We start from the raw sequence: 21,028 nt of genomic DNA, 5'->3' as shown, positions 1-21,028 counted from the left end.
TGCGGTTGTTACTATTTCCAAGAATTGTCATCGTTTTCGAAGTAAGTAACTATCCTTTAATTATCCAAAATATGATAACGTTTTCTGATCAAGTGATGTTATAATGTATTTTTTTTAATGTTCGTGACAATACTAATATCAATCGATGGAAAGCGATGGAAATGCAAAAACTTACGTGTGAACTGTCTTACATTTTCATGCAAACATACGTTTTCAGCAGATAAAAAAACAAACAAAAAATTCGTTATTAATATTCCAGTTGCATCAATAATAGCTAGAAAAGGAACAAAATGATCGCAATTAAAAAAGATATTAGATTCGACGCAGCTTGACTCAGCTCGAGTACTCGTATATCAATGATATAATTTAAGAGACATCGCTTGGCGACTTCAGTCCAATAATCGGGACAGAGCGGGAGCTGGCGCCGCGCTCGACAGGTGGCAGCCATCAGTATCAATTAGAGCGTCGGCCGTTGTCGCCGGGCGGCCGATTCAATTGTACCGAAACTGAGTGACTGAGCTATCTCGCAAGGGGGTCGACCTACAGTGTCTTGCTCGCGAACGCGTAATTCTCTTTGTGTCAGCTTGCACGTGTTAAAAGAGACTCGTGAGTGCGCGCTGTGAAATTCGTTTGGTCAGTTGATTGAGATTCGATTGAAAAGCTTTTGCTGCTGTTATTATTCGCTCCAGCAAAAACGTTTTTGTATTAATTTCCAATGCACTAATGTACCTGACGATTAATTTAGTTGACAGAGTCAAATTATCAAATAAATCTATCAAAGTATAAATAGTAATCGGTTAAAATGAGATTTATCGGCACATCGTCTTTACAATAACTGCCAATTTAACTTCATTTGAATAATTTGGATTTTCTCGGTAATTAAAGTTCTTATCAAGATTGACCTCTTTTCCAATCTAAGATAACTAGCGGACAATTAAAAAGTCGAAAACTATTAATGTCAATGGGGAATGTGTTTTAGCGACGCAGCATTAAAGCTGTTGTTAAGATATTCAAGTCGCTAAATTAATTTCATGTCTCGGAATGACGGGCTGAGTAAGTAATGTTTCTCGTTGAAAAATCGAAAAATGAGATGGAAACTGGTGGCGGTGGTATCGCGCAGCGAGAATTTTATACAAAGTCATCTTCTCTCCTCTTGGCTTTCCGATTGCTTCGTTAAGAATGACAACTTTTCTCTTTGATTGACGGGGTATGCGATTCAGGGAAAAAACTCCAAGCACAGAGACTTCATACGTAACTCAATAGTGAAGATCGGAATTGAGAATTCACACTTAAGTTGGGAGTAGACTTTCCGATAATTCTAATTTTAGTACATCTGTTCTGAGATAAAAATATGCATAGGAATTATACAAATAAGTAAGTGTATAATTCGTATTACATCAGTTTACGTTAGTGTGGAGTATTCATAAACACTCCGGCGTCAGCTGGCCCAACATCGCACAACTATGCGTGCTTAATTGCTCGAGCACTCTGAGAGTTGAGCGTTGTTCTCCCGTTAGATCGGAGAGAAAGCATGAAAATTAAGACATAGTGTAAGAGACAATAGTCAAGGCTGTCGACCTAGCCTGGGCAGAAGAGTTAGTTTGAGCGTAACCGAAGCACGCGTTCGTCGAGAACTTCTCCTCCGAGCTCAGCTGTCGCCCTCCGATATGAGAAGGAGGCATGAGGTACTTGGACAAACAAGTCATGTCGATGGCATCAATGTGTGGTCTATCAGTCAGCGCAATGTTCCTTTTACTTAGGCCTGCGAGCTTCGTGGAAAGTGGTGCGAATTGGTGGTGATCGAGCAATTCATCAGCTTGTTATACGCACGATCATAATTCATCTTTTAGCTTTAGCATTCTTGTAATTGAAATTTAAGTTTCAAATAAGAATTTCACTTTTTATTTGAATAATGAACAACAAAATTTGAGTTGTTTGCAATTTAAAAACTTACACATCAAAGTAAATATTTGAAACACCTTTTTGCTAGTCAAGCTGAACATAAGATACTGTTGGCATGTATGTATTTATTTATTTGAATCTAAAATACAATGGCAGTAGATCTAATTGAAACCTAGGAAAAATATTATAAATCAGCTAAAGAAACTTTACTTTAAACAATCTCATGAACTGCCTCATAAGTTCCATCAAGTTAATCAGATTAAGTAGCTCAGCGATTATCATCTCTTAGCTTACTTGTTTCGAGGTCAAAATGTGATTCCTTCCTATATTTGACCAGATCAATTAATTATTAAAATGTTAATAACACAGTTTGAATTATAGGCTTTGTAATGTAGACTTTTCAAATATTGATTTTTGCATGGATGAATTCATTTGCACGTGCTTATGAACGTCGAAGAAAATTATTTAATGTTTCTTACTGTCTGTACGCATCTGACTATACATATGCTGACTGTTACTGCTGGATGAAAACAAAAATGAAATGTTATTTACAAACTACATATGCATGTTAGATTAAGAGGACTTGATTTCACATTTCTAATTTTATAATTCGATCTAATCTTTATTCGTTAAAGTTATTTTTCTTGATATAACTGTATTTGCCAAGTCGCCATCTTACAGTGACACTTAAAGTTGGAAATGGTATTATGAATTGACATACGGATGATGCGAATGCGCATTAATTCTTATCTAAAAATTCCCGATTCAATTAAATCTATGTACTAAGTCATGCATCGGCATATTGTGCCCTTACAAAATATAATTGGCGTTTCATAATTTTTTACGCGGTTCGTAAACTCGATGCGAATATTATGTCGTTACGCGCAAAATATCATTAGCCACTGATTAATTTTAATTGCCATAAATCAACTAACAGGTTGAGAATTAAACTGAAGTCGATAGCCGCGACCACATCGTGTAGTGAACGCGTGCCAGGGCAGTAACAGAGCATATCTACATCGGCGTGCATTGATTACACGGAACTATCTGCACTCTCTCTCTCTCTCTCGAGATGGCTCTTGGATGCGAAACAGGGTCGGACGTCGCGACAGCTCCGTAATAGCTCACCGTCTGCCTATTTAGGTCGAGAGAGAGAGAGAGAGAGAGAGAGAGAGAGAGAGAGAGAGAGAGAGAGATCGCGCGCACCGCTGCCTTTCGAAGAATCGCCAACTAATCAAAGCTCAAGAAATTTCACGCTGTGAATGCTTTCTCTCTCTCTCTCTCTCTCTCTCTCTCGATTCTCTTGGCTCGTTGATTGCAATGCCGTATACATAAAGATTCGATTTCGCTGTGTGCCAAGGTGATTGTTGAAAATCCTGTTCACGAATGTCATACGTGATCCGCAATCGTCGCGAAAGCGCCATAATGCATAGTTCAGCAATTTGCCGACAGAACGGCTTTTCTTGGAAAACAAACGTATGAAAATTGTAACGAGCGACGACAAATTCGCGCGGCGGGCTATAATTTGGACAGAGAGCGAATAGCATTCGATCCAATTCTCGGTTGGGCTTGTGGCCCCGCGCGCGAGAGGCTTTGTGCTGACTCCGGACTCCCTCGCTCGCTGCAGAAAATCGAGTCGCTCGCTCTCGCGTCCTGTTTGGCGCCGCAAAAGCGGCCGGCGTGGCCCATTGGTGTCCAATGGCCCGACCGTCCAACACTTTAAAGCCTCCGCGCGTCCGCAATGCTCCGGCAATAATGAGCCCGCGTGCGTGCGCCTGTGCCCCGGTCGTGCCGCCTCGCCCGCCGGCCACCGCATTGTCACGAGCACCGCACTTTTGCGAATTGCCCTTGTCCGGCGCTACGCAAGCCGAGAGCGCCGCGGCTGAACTTTACGCGGTCTGTCGGCTTATCGCTCGCGTCTGCGAATAACGACGGCTCTTTCACGCGTTCAAGCGTGAATCGTAATTTTTTGTTCTCCTTTGACTTCATTCTGCAGCAGCACTCCTGCAACTACCTGCAACTGCGAAAGCAAATAAAACTGCCGGCAACGTGCGACAAAAGCAAGGGTAATCAATCGAAGAAAACACTGTGTGGTTGTCTAGTTGAACGCTCGCTTCGCGAGACAAGTATTTTCTTGCCCATAAGACGCCAGTAGGTCTAACTTTATCGCGACGATCTTCGGGACCACGCCAAACGTGAAAGATGCATCGACTGTTCCTACGACAGTTGTCGCATAAAGCTCGATCTCTACTCCTCGCGACTCTTTATTTCTCGAAATTACGAGGGTAACGACTGTGTTGTTTCCGATGTCGATTTGAAAAAAGGGATCTTGTTTAGTTTGTCTTTCGCTGACGGCCGATCGAATACAGGATAATTTTATTTTTACGTGAATTTCGTTGCCCTTGTATATATTACTCGTAGGTATGGAATTCAAATTACTTTATTGTACTAGCTGTACCACAATTTAGGCGTGCTATTGAAATTTACTCAACATATATGTGAATTGTGACCCGGCTCGGGCATATCAATTGAAGGAAAAAAACAAACTATATCAACGTTTCAATATCTAAAGCAACGTAAAAAAATGTACGTTCACACCGCAGGGCAGGACAAGTCTTGGTTGTGAAAGTCCGACAGAACGTGACAAAAAACGAGAAATACGATGCAGAAACGAAGTATTCCCGATGTTTCGCAGGATCGTGGCATTTTTCCCTCGTACGAAAAACCTTGTACTGAAAAATCTTTAAATGTTACGACCAGGAGGTTCTAGAAAGTTAGAAAGAATGCTTTCCTTTTTTTTAGAATATCATACCTCGAGAAAATGTTCGCTCTTCTTCTCGAATTGTATGCATTAAATATATATCATTGAGATCTGATCCCCCATTAAAATCCCATCGTCATATCTCGATCGATCGTAATAAAAGATCCTCGAGGCGTTTTTTGTCGCAGCTTAATTTTCATCCCTTTCCGTTGGGATAGAGAACGTAGGATCTATTTATCAAGAGTTATAAAAGCGTCGCGTGCCGTTTATCTCTTATTGCCGTCAATAAGGCAAAAGGGGGAGTTGGATTTGATAGAACGAGAGGAGAAAAAACGCGAACTGAAGTGGTTGGAGGGTTGAGAAGGCTACCATCCAAAGTACGTATAGCAGCGTCGAGCGCTTAAATATTCAAATAGCGAGCAAATGTCTTGATGACATCTACTGATATAGATTTCGTATTATAATTATTTTTTGCCTTATTTCGAAAATCGTTGAGATTGCAAAGCGGCTTTCAATTATTCGATTGTTTTATTAACAACTTTAATCACAAAGTTTAAACTTTTGCTAGTTATTTTATACTGAGTTTCAATACATAATGCTCAAAATGGTTTTGAAATGGTTTACATATGTTTTATGTTACACGAATTCTAGTTTTAATTTATACTTGCGATACGCATTCACAAATTAAAAGAGAAGTAATACTTTTGTTCATTCCGTATTGCTGCAAATTAAAGGCTGAGATTTAGCTTTAGTTTTCAAAATCTCTTTCATTTTTTTAACTGTGTTTTATATCGACGATTAAAAAATAAAAAATAACATTCGTAAATTACAACTCGTTAACAAGATTGTTATGGATCCCGGTTTACAACTGTATACTTTGTCCGACTCTAGCACGTGATGTGTTTGTGAAAATTATTCTTGTGCTGTGTGTGGATAAAAAAATGTAAGAGAACGATATTTATTATTTAATGCTATCGAGTGAGTGGTATTATATAAATAAAGCAAATGAAATTAAACGTGCTTAACCTATATTTCTTTGACTTGCTGTTCTTAACTCTTATATATTTTACCGACCGTCATCTAGCAGTAACACTCGGAAATCAATATTTATATTATAAATTGAAGTAGGTAAACAAATGCGTACGGTAAGAAGCATTATTTCAAATATATGAAAAGCATATCTGCAAAGGAGAGCATGCAAATATGTTATTCAATTTGTTGTGTGGAAAAAGATGCATTTCGGTAACAAAGCGAAGCTATTGAATAAATAAGACGATGTAGCATTTTTGAAACGAAGTTAATAATGCAGTTGAACAATTTCACAAGATATTACGTGGATAAACTGTAGATGCTCTTTGATCTAACTCCTAGACATTGACATGTGGTAATGCCAACCTACACTCGTCGCCTGTTGACTTTGCACGGTTTCAAAGTCAAAGGCTAGGTAATGTCATGGAGAAACAATGTTCGACCTCGGTATTACACTGTGCTTGTGACAAACCTTAATTCAACGAACGTATGCGTTTTCAATCGTAGTCGTGAAAGATTAGGTAACAAATTATGTTTTGTACGTAATGAGTACTTGAACATAATAAAGATGTTCGTTTTGCTATTCATATAGAACAAGAGTCACGGATACATCTTGGTTTTATTGAAGCTTTGATATTATAGCTTTATGTGATTAATACTCGTTTCGCCTGAACTTATAAAAATGATAATATAGCGCATGTATGCTTCTATGGGTTTTCTTTATATTAAAAGAAACAGCAATTTACGTATATACTCGCGATAAATATCTATGTTGAGGATCAAAGAAATAAGAGCAAGTGTGTAATAAGTTCTCTTCGGTAAAGCTTTCAAAGTACATTACAAAACAAAAGTACATAACAAAATGACAAATCCAGCACGATTGAATAAAGGATACAAAAATAATTGTTTTTTTCCATTAACGGAATTGACTTTAAAAATTTTAAAGCTAAGCCATCAGCAAAATTGCTTCTGTATTATTTAATATTGTTTTCAGGATAAGGCAAACGAGTCTTAAAAAATCATAGAAAAATCTATCACGGAACTTTGACAATAGAGTGTATAGGTCCGAGGTCTAAGGTATTAAGTCCAGGCTACACTTTGCCAATGACCAAAATGGCGATAATAAAAGATTATTATGAATGGTTTCACGTTTCACAGTTTTCTCACTTTCATTCGCCACATGAAAGTCGATTAAATCCGTCGAATTTTCTCATTGAATTCAATAAGCTCTGCGAGGTGAAAAAAGAAATACGCCTCGTTTTACAAGTAACCGCTTAAATTGTTATCTTTCAGTGCAGCTGTCACTTGAATTGAAAACGAGAACAAAGCCATTTTTCCCTCGACGACCGAGGCTTTCATATAATGTTGCCTAACGATGCTATACAAGCCTTCCGCGCGAGCTGGAGCTTTCATGCAATTGAACGAGTTATCCGCGAGATTTACGAGAAGCACCCGTAGACAAAGATGCAAAGCAACGCGACATTTTTCCTTATTTCTCAAAGTTGACACTTCTGACAGTTTTTAGGATTATTAATTTTAAAGGTAAGTATGCAAAATTCTACGATAAAAAGCTCAAAAAGTCTTCAGCATCACGTCGACAGCAGTTGGCACGCTTTCTTTTATTTTGCACTTTGTTTCTACGACAACACTGTATGTTACGCTGGTCTTCCGTTATGAACTAACTGAATTACACAGCTTTTGAACTAAAAAGTATGAGCCGAAACAAATGCACGTACGTATAGTGCGACTACAGTAGAAAAAAATTGTATTATTAATACATCCATAACCGATACTGAAATTAGATTACCGATAATAACGATGACATTTTGCATTATGCATGCGTATATAAATAAAATTTTAATTGCGAAAGCTTTACGATCATTCTCAAAGAGTTCCGCGAATCTCTACCATTCGAATGTTTCACTCGATGTATCAAATGAAATATTTTTTATTTCAGTGAATTGCTCTCACGCGCATATCCATTATCATTTGAAAATACGTCGAGAATAATGAGCATCCGTGCATATACGATTCAAACGCAAAGATTAAAAATTACGTTGATGTTGCTCTCTTCCCGCCAACAAGAGCTATATACAAGGCTTATTCTGACATTTTCGCAGTCTGCGGTTTCGATGTAAAACACGATACTAATGGACTCCGGCTCGCGGTATGGAAGTTCGCCCACACATAAATTGTGATAGCCTGCGTTGTATATTGATCACACAGAATTTTTTATCGGTTGGCGGGTTATAGTGACATTCTAGATACCGTTCCTCTACAATTTGCTTTTATTATTGCATTAAATTGCATTCCATTAGACCTGATTGCTTGCCACTATACCGTGGGCTTGGCAACGGGAATTTTGTTTATTGAAGGTGTATTAAGGTTTCGCGATGACGTACCCGTGATACAGTTGATGCATGATCCCACATATCTCACTCGCAGACTATTTTTCATCTTGGCTTGTGGAACAAAAATGTGTTTTGATGCATGTCATCTCGTGGATCATTTTAGATGCGTCATCGTTTACTTTTATACCTCGGTACAGGAAAGGTTTAAGCGTCGTCCCATTTAACTAATTTTGCAACGGGTTTACGGGCAATTCCTCGTTGCATTGAGAATGAAACGAAACGTAAAACATTGTTTTAGTTGGGAAACCGACTATTCAAAGTGCTTTTCCTTGGTAAACTTCGAAAAATCAACAGGTCGACAAATACGATACTACTTAAATACAAATGTTGATATATGCGCCATAAAAAGAGTCGAAGGCTAACCAACATAGAACGAAGTGAGCCGTCAAGTAAGGGAAAAATATCTGCGAGGATACGAAGAGAAGCGTGCGCGTGGAAGGGTATATCGAGTTATACGTGGCGACGCGGCGCTCACAATATCAATATAAAGAAAATCAATGCGACGCTAAATATTACCTATGTGTGCATAGTGAATATCCGTATCGACGTTGCATGTTTGCTCGCAAGCTTTTTTTTCTGATTGCAGCAAATTGAAAACGTGCCGCTAGCGCGCCTTTGTTATCACAGTTTATTGAATACACAAGCGCAGATGTTTCGTTCGGTTTTTTCTTTGTCTTTTTTTTGTGACCTGTCATTTGTTAGTAATCTTCATTGTAAAGGAGTTTCGCGATAGAAATATTCGCTTGTATATCGTATTTGAAGATCGTAAAGTTCATAAAATGGAACCATTTTCTTTCACTTTTATAGCTAGGAGTTAAAATATCCGTAAAATAAATTGAAACTTGTATTATTATAATATACTTGCTTTCTAAATTTTTTCGTGCTCATGGAATTGTTGTTTGAAACTCAATTTTGCTCCTGCAATTTGAAAATTTCCAATTCAATTTTCTGCTGCGATATTGGAAAAAATACTGCGAGTAATCAAATTAAGAAATATTGTTTGATGAAAAATAATCAAAGCAACGTACGCGATCTGTGATGAAAAATTGTATTTTGAGAAATTGCACGGAAAGGGAATAAAGTCGATTCCACTTCATAAAGTATTTTTTCGACTTATCGTAGAGTACAAGTAAAGTTACACCATCAGAAAAAATTTTAGCTGCATACAAAACGAAATTTTACGTTATAAAGGTTCCAATTTATCCATTAGTATCAATACTTTGATCGAAATTTTAGTATAACCACTTTTGTGCTAAGTCATACAAAATAATTTATTTATCTTTGCCATTGTAAATATATCATGGATGCTTTTGGTTTCTTTTTCAAATGAAAATCTCTTTTGGTGCATAATTTCGAGAAAATATATTGGACACATACTCTTTCATCCTGCCTTACTTGTTTATTCCGCTTCCATGCTTTTCAATTGCGTATCCTCAATTTCAGTAGAATCTCTATCGTTGATTTTATTGGCTAACAAAATACAAAATATTTAAATATATACATTTTTTCATCAAAGGTTTTTTACTTATGTACGGTCAGTCCTTTAATGTGTGTATTTCGAAACTGAAACAATCCATTAATAGGTATATAAAATATGAAATACAAAGAATATAATGAATCTTCAAGTATACATTTATAAATTATAACGCAATAAGTCCCAAATAACGACTCATCCTCACTTTACAAACGATCATTAAGACGAATTCGCTAAAATAATGCTATAACTAAATTTTCGTCATTTGCCTATGGTATTGAACATGAGACTTGAGTCTTCCTCGGATTGAGTTGGCGATAATGGAATACCACAGTGGTTCGTATGGTAAATTACAACTCGATTTTCGAGAAGCGGGTGTGTCACGCGAGAAAGCTTTTTGAATGAAAAGGGTCGAACTATGCGTTTCGAGTGGAAGTGGAACCCTAAATGTGCGCGCGAATGTCGACAATTCCTAGAAGCATTGCTGTCAGCCGATAAAATTAATCAACGTTGTTGCTGTTCTGCTGGAAGTTTCGTACAGTGACGTTAGAGTGCGAATGAATGTATTTACTAACGATAATTAGCTATCTTATGATGAATGACATTTGAAAAAATCGAAATTGACACAAATGATTTGTAAAAATGTTTCCAAATGATATTATAAGTATTTTATTAGTAATATAATATATAATATCGCAATAAATTCTTCTACCGAATGAAACTATTCGTATTCGACAACTAAAAGATTCATTCTTAACAAAATTACTTTTAAAGCATATTCAAAACTTACCCATTTCGTTAACAAGGCTTCAATTGTTAGGAGATGTAAATTATAATTGAAAAGTATGAAGATAGTTCAACAGCTTATGCTTGCTAACTTCTTGACAAAAGTAGTATATTCTATGGCCATGTCAAACTATACTCTTTGTATTCTTGTATACGTATATCTGAACCTCAACTTTTACTCGATTGACAAAAACATGACACTGTCACCTACATAAAAGGACTTTTGATGATTCGCTCGAACAATTTACTTGTTTGATTCGGTGTTTCACTTTTCTACAATGTTTTATTAACTTTTTTAAAATATTTTATTACTAACAAAAGTATTAAAAAAGGTTTTTTATTTTTTTTATTGCCAAACAGTATGCAAAATAATAAATATTTATTTATGACTAATAAGTTCAATTGTTTTGGACACAGTTAATAACTATTATTATTTTTTTTACTTTATGTTAAGTTAAACTATAAAATAATTTGTGCTAAATGGTTTATTATATAGTTTTACATCATTTGATATGAATAATAAAAATCATCTCACTGTTAGACTGTGCTATTCAATTTAAATAGAATAAAACATTGTGCCTACAAATTATTCGGCTTTTTACTGGTTATGTCTTGTAATTTGAGTTACCACTACACTTTTTCAAAATTAATTGGGGAGCATCAGTGGTTCAGTGGTAGAATGCTCGCCTGCCACGCGGGCGACACAAGTTCGAATCTCGGCTGATGGACATTTCTCTTTTTTCTTTTTTTATTTGTGAAATGACGATATAAATGGTATATGAAGAAAAAAATACAAACTATCTGCAAATTATATTTTATATTTTATAATAAATGGTATTTTTGGATAGATTATTTCTTAATACTTTTCTATCTGTCGTAAAATAATGACAAGTCGTCCAGATTCAACACTATGATTGGATGATGTTCGTGGAGAGCACGAAAATTAATAGTTTTCTTATAGATGTAAGCGCAGGATATTTAGATATAAGTTATGAGTTCAATTTATCAAAAGTTAATGTAAACAATAATCTTCAAAACTAACTGAGAATTAAACTATATAAGGAGTAAGGAGCCTCGAGCAAATAAATGTAATGTTTAAAATTAGAATAACAATTTTATCGCTATAAATTGTTAAATTAATTCGTGTTCGTTGAAGTGGAAGTGAATATTATTATTTTGAAATTGTTATTAAAAGAAAGACAAAATATAGAATAGAATAGAATACAGTGAAAAATATTTTCATATCTGTACATTTTGATTACATAAAGAGGGATACTGGCACTACAAATTATTAGAATATTTAGCCAGATACTTTTTCGGTGTCATACATAGTATAAAGGTTTAGTTGATTTCATTGACCTTAAGTCCTATTGTCAGTTATGATTTTTCAAAACACTTTGAAATGATTACAAATCGACTGATTTCTGTCAAATAATGAATGCCAATAATATTTTTATTCACCGATGGATATCGACGTTTGTAATGTATTTTAATTAATTCATACGTATGAGAATTTTTGATTTGGTACGCAAGTAGAAAAAAAGTGAGGACTACACGAAGCGAGTATATCTAAAGATACATTTCAATAATACTATTATTGAATATTAATGTATATATTAATAATTACATGTAAGTGCGGTTGATACAATTCTAAAAATACTTACAAATAAATTTGATAAATATGAATCAATTCGTGTATGTTATTCGTATGTGTTATTATTGCTTGTATGACTTCTTGAAATCACCAAACTGACAAAAATACGTTTAATGTCCGTTGATACGTTATCTCCTCATTAATCACACAACATACAAAACTCACTTCCATATTCTATTCCTTACGATCTTATCTGTTTTTTATTTGAGACCTGAAACTTGTGTTTGTATCACATATATTTTTCCATTAACCGCACGCTAAATCATCATTTGAGTCGCAAGATATTCAAGAGCTATAAAAAAAAAGCTCACGTATCGCTAGCCACAATCAATAGTCTCTTTAGCAATCGTGATGTAATTTTTGTAAAGTATGAGTTATAAAAAAGTAGATTTTGTGCCACCTAAATATGTCGACATACAATTACAAACTACTGTCACTATTATCAGACGCTGATAGTAGACAATTATAGATGAATATTTTTACTGGCACGTGATGCAGAATGAATGGCATAGCAGTATTATATATATGTGGAGAAAAGTGTAATCAAGTTGGGTAGCGGCAAGCAGAGAAATAGGAGGCAAATAAGAAGAACGCAGGTTGCGAAAGTAATGTTTGTAGAAGGGCAGCGCGTGCGTGCGCGCGAGAGAGAGTTTACATTAGCAACCCTCGGCGGACCTCCGGCCACTTGTTGAAAGCAGATTGTCTACTCCCGAGAGAACGTGTCTGTATACGGGGGCGTTGAAAGATACTTTTCCAACTGACCCACCTGCAGTTTTACTACTTTCACTCTCTTGTCTCTCCACCGCAAGCTTATGAGGTGAATATTTTTGGGCAGTGTTTTGTATTTACTGTTTTACTGTGGCCATTTCAATTTCACTGTTGGCTTACTAAATAGATGACTTGCTGTATACTTATTATAGCTTGGATATTTTTTGGAAGTATATAAACAGTATAATTTCTTATTTAGAAGTTTTTGGCGATCGTTTCCATGGAATATCGTAATAAAACAGAACGTGTAGAATAATTAATCGTACTGGGTACTATTACAGAATTACGATCAGAAATTCAATGTACTCCAAGTACCGTATGTCGTTAAAACTAATCACGCTCCGAATGGGATTCGCAGTTTCATTCGAAACGCGAAATCGCGAGTAGCATGACATGGCAAAGACTTGCGTGCATCCCGAATATCCGACAACGCGACTGGCCGAATGAATATTTCATAGTTGAGGAGGTGGGGGAGGGGGGGCGCAAACTTTTGCGAATGTGACAAGCACGCGCCGACGCCAAGTTGAAATCTCAAAAGAAGAGAGCAGCGCTGCGCGGCTAATTTGCAAATGAAAGGCAGCGGGCGCCGCGCAAAGTCCTGCCCTCGGCACTAATTAACTTTTCGCATTCCCTTTTGCGACAAAGGATTTTCGCGCGCACGCTGCGTGACGATAAACAGCGACAGCGGCCGGGCAAATTATTCCTTCGTTTTATCGGGCAAAAAAGAAGCCTCGTAATCCTTTTGCGAGCCATTAAGACCGGCACTGCCCTTGCCTTTTCTTTTCCTCCTCGCTTTTCCGTTCGCCCATTCCGCTCAAGTTTCCCGCCGAGAGCTTTATGGGCGCGCGTGCGACCGCGACGCTTTTCATTTTTTCTCTCTCTCTCTCTCTCTTCCTTTGCCCCCTTCCCCTTTTGCGTTGCCTGTAGATGGTAAAGGATGCTTTAGCTGCTCTAATTATTTTCCTTAAAAAGTTTCCTGATTAAAATCCAGACTTTTTGTTTACATTTCATTACGGCATCTCGAAAGGCATAACGTGCCAATTATTGTACAAACGCGCCCTCACGGTCGTGTTGTTCGCTACCCTTCAACGTTTGCATTCAAATCCATAATGAATATCGCTCAACTTGGAGATCATGATTAATCTTTTTCTTTCTGTCGCCTCACCTACTTATTGAAATCATTAAAATTACTATTCTTCGCGAGTATTCTGATCGATATTACATTGCGCATCGCCGTTTCGACGAGTAAACAAAAGATGTGCGTGCGACATCATATTCTTCTGGAAATAATTTCTCTATCTTGATTATAAACTACAGGACACACACACTATAGACACATCGTTTCATTCGAGCGTCACCGCATTTCTGATTCATCAGCACAAATTATTATCGACGTGAAGCGGTTTCAGGCCATTATATTCGAGAACTAGAGAAGGGCAGAAACATATGGTTCGCGTGAAGGCATTATACGTCCGAAGCAGTGGAAGGGGGTTCTCGGAGGATTTTAGGCTCGAGAGTTAATGTCGTTGAGTGTGATGGATAGCGTTCTGATCTTGTATTATCCTTCCGCTTCTTTTACGTTGAATTATCCAGAATTATCGTAGGCGTGTCGGGTAACAACTCACCTTTCTGCCCTTTTTCTCTTCCACTTCGTCTGATCTTCAAATCGTACATTTTTAATCGATGTATAAGTAGCGAGATACTTCAATGTGCATTATGAATTTTGCTTTTATTAATAGTTGATAGTCATTGTAAAAGTAGTTGAAAAGGCGCTATTGTAAATAATGATTGGTAAAGTTTACGGTCCAGTACGCTGCAGAAAAGCTGCTTCTACAAGAGAAAGAAGAGAGAGAGAGAGAGGGTCCAATAGCCATCACTTGTCAAAAGTGAACTTCAGATTCAATGGCATAGAATTTTGCATTTATTAAACTCAAATCCATTCGAAAATAGAACGTAAAAGGCATTTATGCATTGCAGTCACAAAGCCAAAGTCTAAACTTACTCATGACTGATAATCCCGAAGAAGACAGCTTCTCCGATATTCACGAAACGTTTGATACAGTTGCAGTGAACTTGTCAAACAATCACGCGAGATAGTAACGCAAAAGTGAACAGCCTGGCGATCAAATCCACCGTTGAAATTTACTTTGCTGATCATAGAATCGATTTGAATGCGCGCCTCCGTTTACGAGGAACAATTTCGTTCGAAGGGATCAGCATCGCGAGAAGAAATTCTATCGCGCGATCCAGTTGCACTGGCTTTTCCAGGCGCTCGCTCGCGCGTTATCCTCTGCTCGTTTTTACGACCTCTTAAATAATGTAAAGTCTACGTGTTTCGCACGTTTGTTCTGCCGAGGCGTTGCGGCGCGCGCGTCAATAATGGAAACGTGTGCCGAGGGTGCTTTTTTTTCATCTGGGGATATGCCATATTGCGGAACAGAAAGTGCGGAATTAATAAATGAATGCTCTTACCTCCACCTGTTGCCCATGCTGCGATTATTCGACAACTATACTCTGCTTTAAATTAGTTGTACTATGCCGCGATGGTGAATCGAAGATATTAATATTCTGAGGCCCGAAATTCCTGTCTTGATGATGTTTCTTCAAAAAGTGTCATGAGTTTTCCAAAAAAAAGGGTCAAAGTGTAACTCAATACGAATAACGTCGGGATACAACGTAGAAATGTAAAACTAATATTGTTGTACGTTATAAACAATAATGATATAAAATATTGCAGCATATTCGAAGATCATATTTCCTTTGATCGGTTGTTATCGAGATTTATAGATTTCAGTAAATAAGATGAATTTTTACATTTTAAAATAAATTTTGCAATGTATCGCGTAGTTTGATAAAAAAAGTGACTTTGACGCGAATATCCAGCGTTAAAGTGAAAAGGTTTTATAATATTGCACTACCTAGGAAAAATGAGAATTTAATTTCAATTTTTATCAGACTATTTGTGAATATTTATGAATATTAATTTTATATGTCATGCTTTTATTCTTTTCATATTCTATTATATGACAAACGATGTTCAACATACAACCACAATTTTCATTACGTTGCTTCGTTAAATTCGTAAATTATTTTACAATCACTTTCAAATTAAACTTTGAAGACTTTCCTTTGAGAATAGTGAAGAAAAAATTTTACCTTTATGAATTCTGTAACAGAATATCTGAGCGTTTACACGTCAAACTCGAGCTCTCACTAGCTTGACTTTTATTGTACTAGGTTCGATAGTTCGACGTTGAGAAGGCAAGATGTAAATTTTTTCATTGAATTACAGTTTTGAAAGTGTAACAGTATATTTTAAGTATCGCATACTTCAGTTGCAAATGTTATTTTGTTATGTTATGTGCATTTTTTTTCTATATTTATAAAATGACGAAAATACGACAACGTATTTTGATTAATGCAAACAAGCAGTTGAATATGTAAGAAAAATTAATTAAAAAACTGTTTGTTTGTCATCATTTATTAAAATGTACTTGAACATGAATGTAAATAAATGAATGAAAAATGTTACAATACATCAATTCAATATGTATATTTCTTAGTTAAAAATGATTTTACTAGCATAAAATTGAATTCTTGTCGCCTAGAGATGGTGGGTATTAACTTCTATTCATAACGTCGAAACTATGAACATTCTCGCACACCACGAGTTCTATATAGATGTTGTATATAATCCTCTACTATCGTGAGAATATGTATGTCATGAAATATTTTTTATAATTATTTTATAACCCGATTCACTCAGACTATAAAGATTGTAACTACCATTTTTAACGGCATGGAGATTACTATTAGATATTCGTTAAGTGATGACGAAATACACACGAGTTTTGATATCTTACAAGTACAGCGTGAACTCATAGTTCCAAACATATCATTGTATGACAAATTGTCATTCTCAGACTACACTCGCAAATTAATTAAATGAATGATGAGGCAATAATTTGTCAAGCTTATGTACATAAGGAAATCGATAGTAAACAATGCAGTAATCCTGTATGCACGGAGAAAACAGCACAATAATTGGCCACCTAAAGAGTCAGTTACAGGCTTGAAAATATATTTATATCTATTTATTCATGACAAATGTCGACGACTGCACGTCCCAAGGATATAACGAGCTTATGGGATTTGGCGTTGTTGCCCATGAAAAATGAATCTCCGTAATTTCGTACAATATCGATATTACCGTGTGTGTGATGGTGATTTTCTTGGTACGAGGAAGGGTTCCTCAACTCGTGACCTCGTTACATTTATCTCTCGGTTCACCCCATACACGGCCGTTGCCAACTGTCGCATCGACTACGGCCATAACTGAATGTTTGAATGTTTCCATCCGATATAGTTTGATTATTGGTCTTTTGGTATTCTCTTAGATTTTCATTAATACGATTGAGAAATAGTCGAACCTTAAGAGTTAAGGGTAAAATGGATGAGGCAGCTTTACTTTAGCAATAGAATACCTTAGAATTAGTTGGGCGAATTTAGAGTCTCCAGATTTACTATTCAAATATAGACTTAGGCACCTTAACAGGAAACTTGAAACGAAAACTTGGAAGCGCGCGGAACGTTCTATGAAGTCGATCAGTGGGTTCTGTGTAGCTATCGAATTTGCGGTGTTCGCTGCATTTGAAAATGAGACAATTTTATGCTGAGGGGAAAGTAGTGCTCAGAGCGAGATTTTAACGATTACTATACTGTCGACATTCAAAGCCCAATGGATTCAGCTGAGATAACAAAGCGCTCGTGGATTTGCCACGGCGCAAGCTCACCCGCAGATTGTCTACTCCGCGAGGTTAGTTGCGAAACTGCATAGCTGCGGGAAACAGCCGCATCGCTTGCAGACGAAATAGTGTCTCGGATAACGAGCTATTTTGTTTAGCAGCTGTACTCTGGAAGATTACAAAATGTATTTTTCATAACGGCTTTTCTTTTTCCACGCGAAGCGGAGCGTTCACTTTGTTGGTGGGCACAGTCCATTGTGCGAACGGAAATAGAATTGTTCGTAACATAAGTGACATACGACAGCAGTCTGAATGATATCCTAATGAAATTATTGCGGGAAAAAAATTTCGGGCGATATGATAATTACAGCATAATGATAATCCACCAAGCTTTGAGATTTCATTAACAACGACTCGAAAATTTTCAGTTATAATGGGGAAATTTTCGCTGCATTTTCCATCTCCCGAGGCGTTAATTTGGGGAAAACCTCCAGCGATTTTTTCATTTTGCACGGAATGCCTCGCAGCTATTCCACATTTTCCCCCAGTATAAATTGTTTTACGCTTTTAAGCTCTATTGAGACGCGGCTCTGTATGTATGTGTGTGTGTGAGAAAAACAGAGAATGAAAAAGAGGGAGAGGATAACGATAGTATTACGTTCGTTAAGCTAAAGCCACGTCTTCATTCTCTACTTTTCCGAGGTGAGCTTTCTGAATACATTGTTTACGCAATGGTTGATGTGTCGCAATTCTGGTCTGTTTGACTGTTCTTGCTTTCAGTATAGATGTAGAATTATTGATTATTAGATGTAGCAAGTGTTTCGAAACAATGATAATAAAATTCTATATTTCTATGTATCATTAAGATGAGCCATGATTCGAATAAAGACAACTATGGTAAATTGTGGTGCTTACTTCAAATTGTACTGCAATTTTGTAGCAAGGCCCACAATTTACACTACGGCAGGAATTTAAGTTTATTATAATAAATAACAATTGAAACTTAATAGATGGAAGACCAGTCAACAAAACGTCAACCCTTGTTTCTTTGTCGTTGTCTCCATGTTCGAATACAACACGATTGCACACCTGGCAACGGAACGAAAATAAGGATTTATTTCCGTGACTGTTCGACATGATCTAATGTATTTAGTTCAAGACTCAACTATTTTAGACTTAACTATAGAGAGAGAGAGAGTTCGGTTAGACACAAATAAGATATATTTTTATGTATCATTAAGATGAGTCATGATTTGAATAAAGTAAATGTTTGGTAAACTGGTGCGCATACTTCAAATTGTATTACAATGTTGTAGTATGAACAACTGTTTGTATATTAACAGATAGCGAAAATTTCTATATCAACTGAAATTGAAGAAGTTGGTACACTAGACCTTTCTTCCTGATTAAAACTCGACTCAATCGCAAATACACTGTTCTCCATATCAAAATAAATAAGTGTGTACTTACAACGTCTATGCTTAATAATCCTCTATTTATCCACTGTATGTAATCCAACTCAACTGTGAAAAAACATCTCCTTCTACAACAGAACAGGTAAAACACTTTTATAAGATAAATCCATCACAGCTTCATAAAAAAGAAATACATTCAATTTTCCAGAAAGAAAGGTTTTCCGGTGGCTTTAGCTCGGTAAATCGCATATAAAAAAAAAACGAAAAAAGTGCGAGGCGTAAAGTTCATCCGTCAACATCAATTGGTCCAAGTGATATGTTCATGGTTTTTATGCGAAGGTACAGACTCGTAAAAAAAGGAAGTGTGGGCAACAAGCGACACCTCTTTTGCGTGTGTTATAAAGAAAACGACTTTCATACTTCGCCCCCCTTCTCGCAGTTTCTCGTGACCTTTCGGTGTCCTTTTATATATCAACGACATTTTGTTACCGATGCAAGACTTGTTATACTGCGTATACTTCAGAGTCAATTGGCTAGAATTTATTCGTGACCATAGTGAGGTCAATGCTTTGATACTGCGATTAAGGTAAGTTAATTTTTGTTTCACGTTTCCATACAACAATCAATCATTTATGTGAATTTTAGACTTTATTTATAAACTGTAGAATACATTTGTTTAAATGTTTTTCAGGTATTTACGTTTTCTCTTTTAAATTGCAAACTAATCCTCCTTCGTATTAGATATATGCTATTCGTAAAGAGCATTTAACTTTCTCGTAATAATTTAGGCATATCTCGCTATTTTTTAGATCTTGTATTTTATGCTCGCATTCTAAAACAGCAGAAAAGTCATTTCAACGCAAATGAAGACTTTGCTTTCCGTTGAAGCAGATAATACTCTGAAAATAGGAGGCAATAAAATAAATAATACGAGTGCAATAGGAGGAGAAGACTTGGAGAAGATAAAAAAAGAAGAAAAGGTGTTTAAAATAATATAACAGTGGGAAGAGCACGTTCACGAAATTTGCTGTTTATATACTAGAATTTCAAAAATTATTAGTACGACATTAGTTAAAAGACATTACATGATAACGCGCAATGATTACTGAGTTGGAAAACAGATAATGTTTCAATTTAAGTTAACTCGTAAGCATAATCTTTGCCATTGATTAAAACAATAAACATTTTCACAACGAATACAAAAAAAGAATTTTCAATCGTGCATATCCAGATGGGAATGAAAGTTATCACGCGAGAGGCAAACAAACTTTCGTCTTCCTTAAAAAAAAGTGCCATTGCTTTCCTGCTTCAAGTCTGGTATAGATATCCATTGAAACGAAAGCAAGGAGCTCGCAAGTTGAAAAAAGCCAGCGGGTGCGAGATATATATAATAAGAAAAAGGCGCTTGGGATCTCTTCGCGTGGAAAATATCGTCTAAAGCACCTGAGGGAGTTGCCAGACAGTGAAATTTCATTACAAAATCTTGCACCCTAGCGAGTGTGTTATATATATATATGCCACAAAATAATAATAATAATAATAATAATAATAATAATAATAATAATAATAATGTTTTTCACCTTCACTAACCATTCGCAGTCTTTTCTAATTCTATTCAAATTCAACTTGGGAATAGAAAAGTTGGTGGGAAGCGGTAGCAAATGATTGTTTAAACTAACGTTTGTCAGTGGGAATTCCAGTGGCAAGTACACTCAAAAGCCCAAATTACATTTCCGGCCCTCGGCGCGCTCGAATTATTGAATCTCACGCTGGCGCGCTCAAGTCATTGAAATTCCCTACATTTTCTAGAACGCGCGCGCGCCTCTCCGATGTGCGAATTACACGATACCCTCCCCTTTCCCGTCCGGCAAATAATGCATAATGCTCAATTATTCAGCACTTTATGTACATCCAAGACACTCAAGGAGAGGAGAGGTCAGACCGAACGAGAGAGGGCGAAAGCATAGAGCCCCTTTCGATGGAGGAAAAAGGGGAGAGCTCATAACATAGCTTGCCCTTACCAAATGTGGGTAAAAGATCGAGGGAAAGGAACGGAGAGTTCATACACTTGGCACAAAACTGG

At 36.5% G+C, this 21,028-nt stretch overlaps 1 protein-coding gene across 2 annotated transcripts in view; it reads right to left on the bottom strand.

Moving 5' to 3' along the window:
- Positions 1-21,028, bottom strand: part of LOC131671466 (GTP-binding protein Di-Ras2) — a 79,384-nt gene that overhangs the window by 18,073 nt on the left and 40,283 nt on the right. For both annotated transcript variants that reach the window (XM_058947906.1, XM_058947907.1), the window contains exon 2: positions 19,001-19,073. The gene's annotated coding sequence lies outside the window, so the exon portion shown is untranslated. The remainder of the gene's footprint in view (positions 1-19,000; positions 19,074-21,028) is intronic.

The sequence above is a fragment of the Phymastichus coffea genome, unplaced genomic scaffold, assembly GCF_024137745.1.
Source record: "Phymastichus coffea isolate CEN01 unplaced genomic scaffold, Cenicafe_Pcof_1.1 PCOF00126, whole genome shotgun sequence".
NCBI lineage: Eukaryota > Metazoa > Arthropoda > Insecta > Hymenoptera > Eulophidae > Phymastichus > Phymastichus coffea.
Note: the sequence above shows the minus strand (reverse complement) of the source record. Positions and strands in the feature narration are given on the sequence as shown.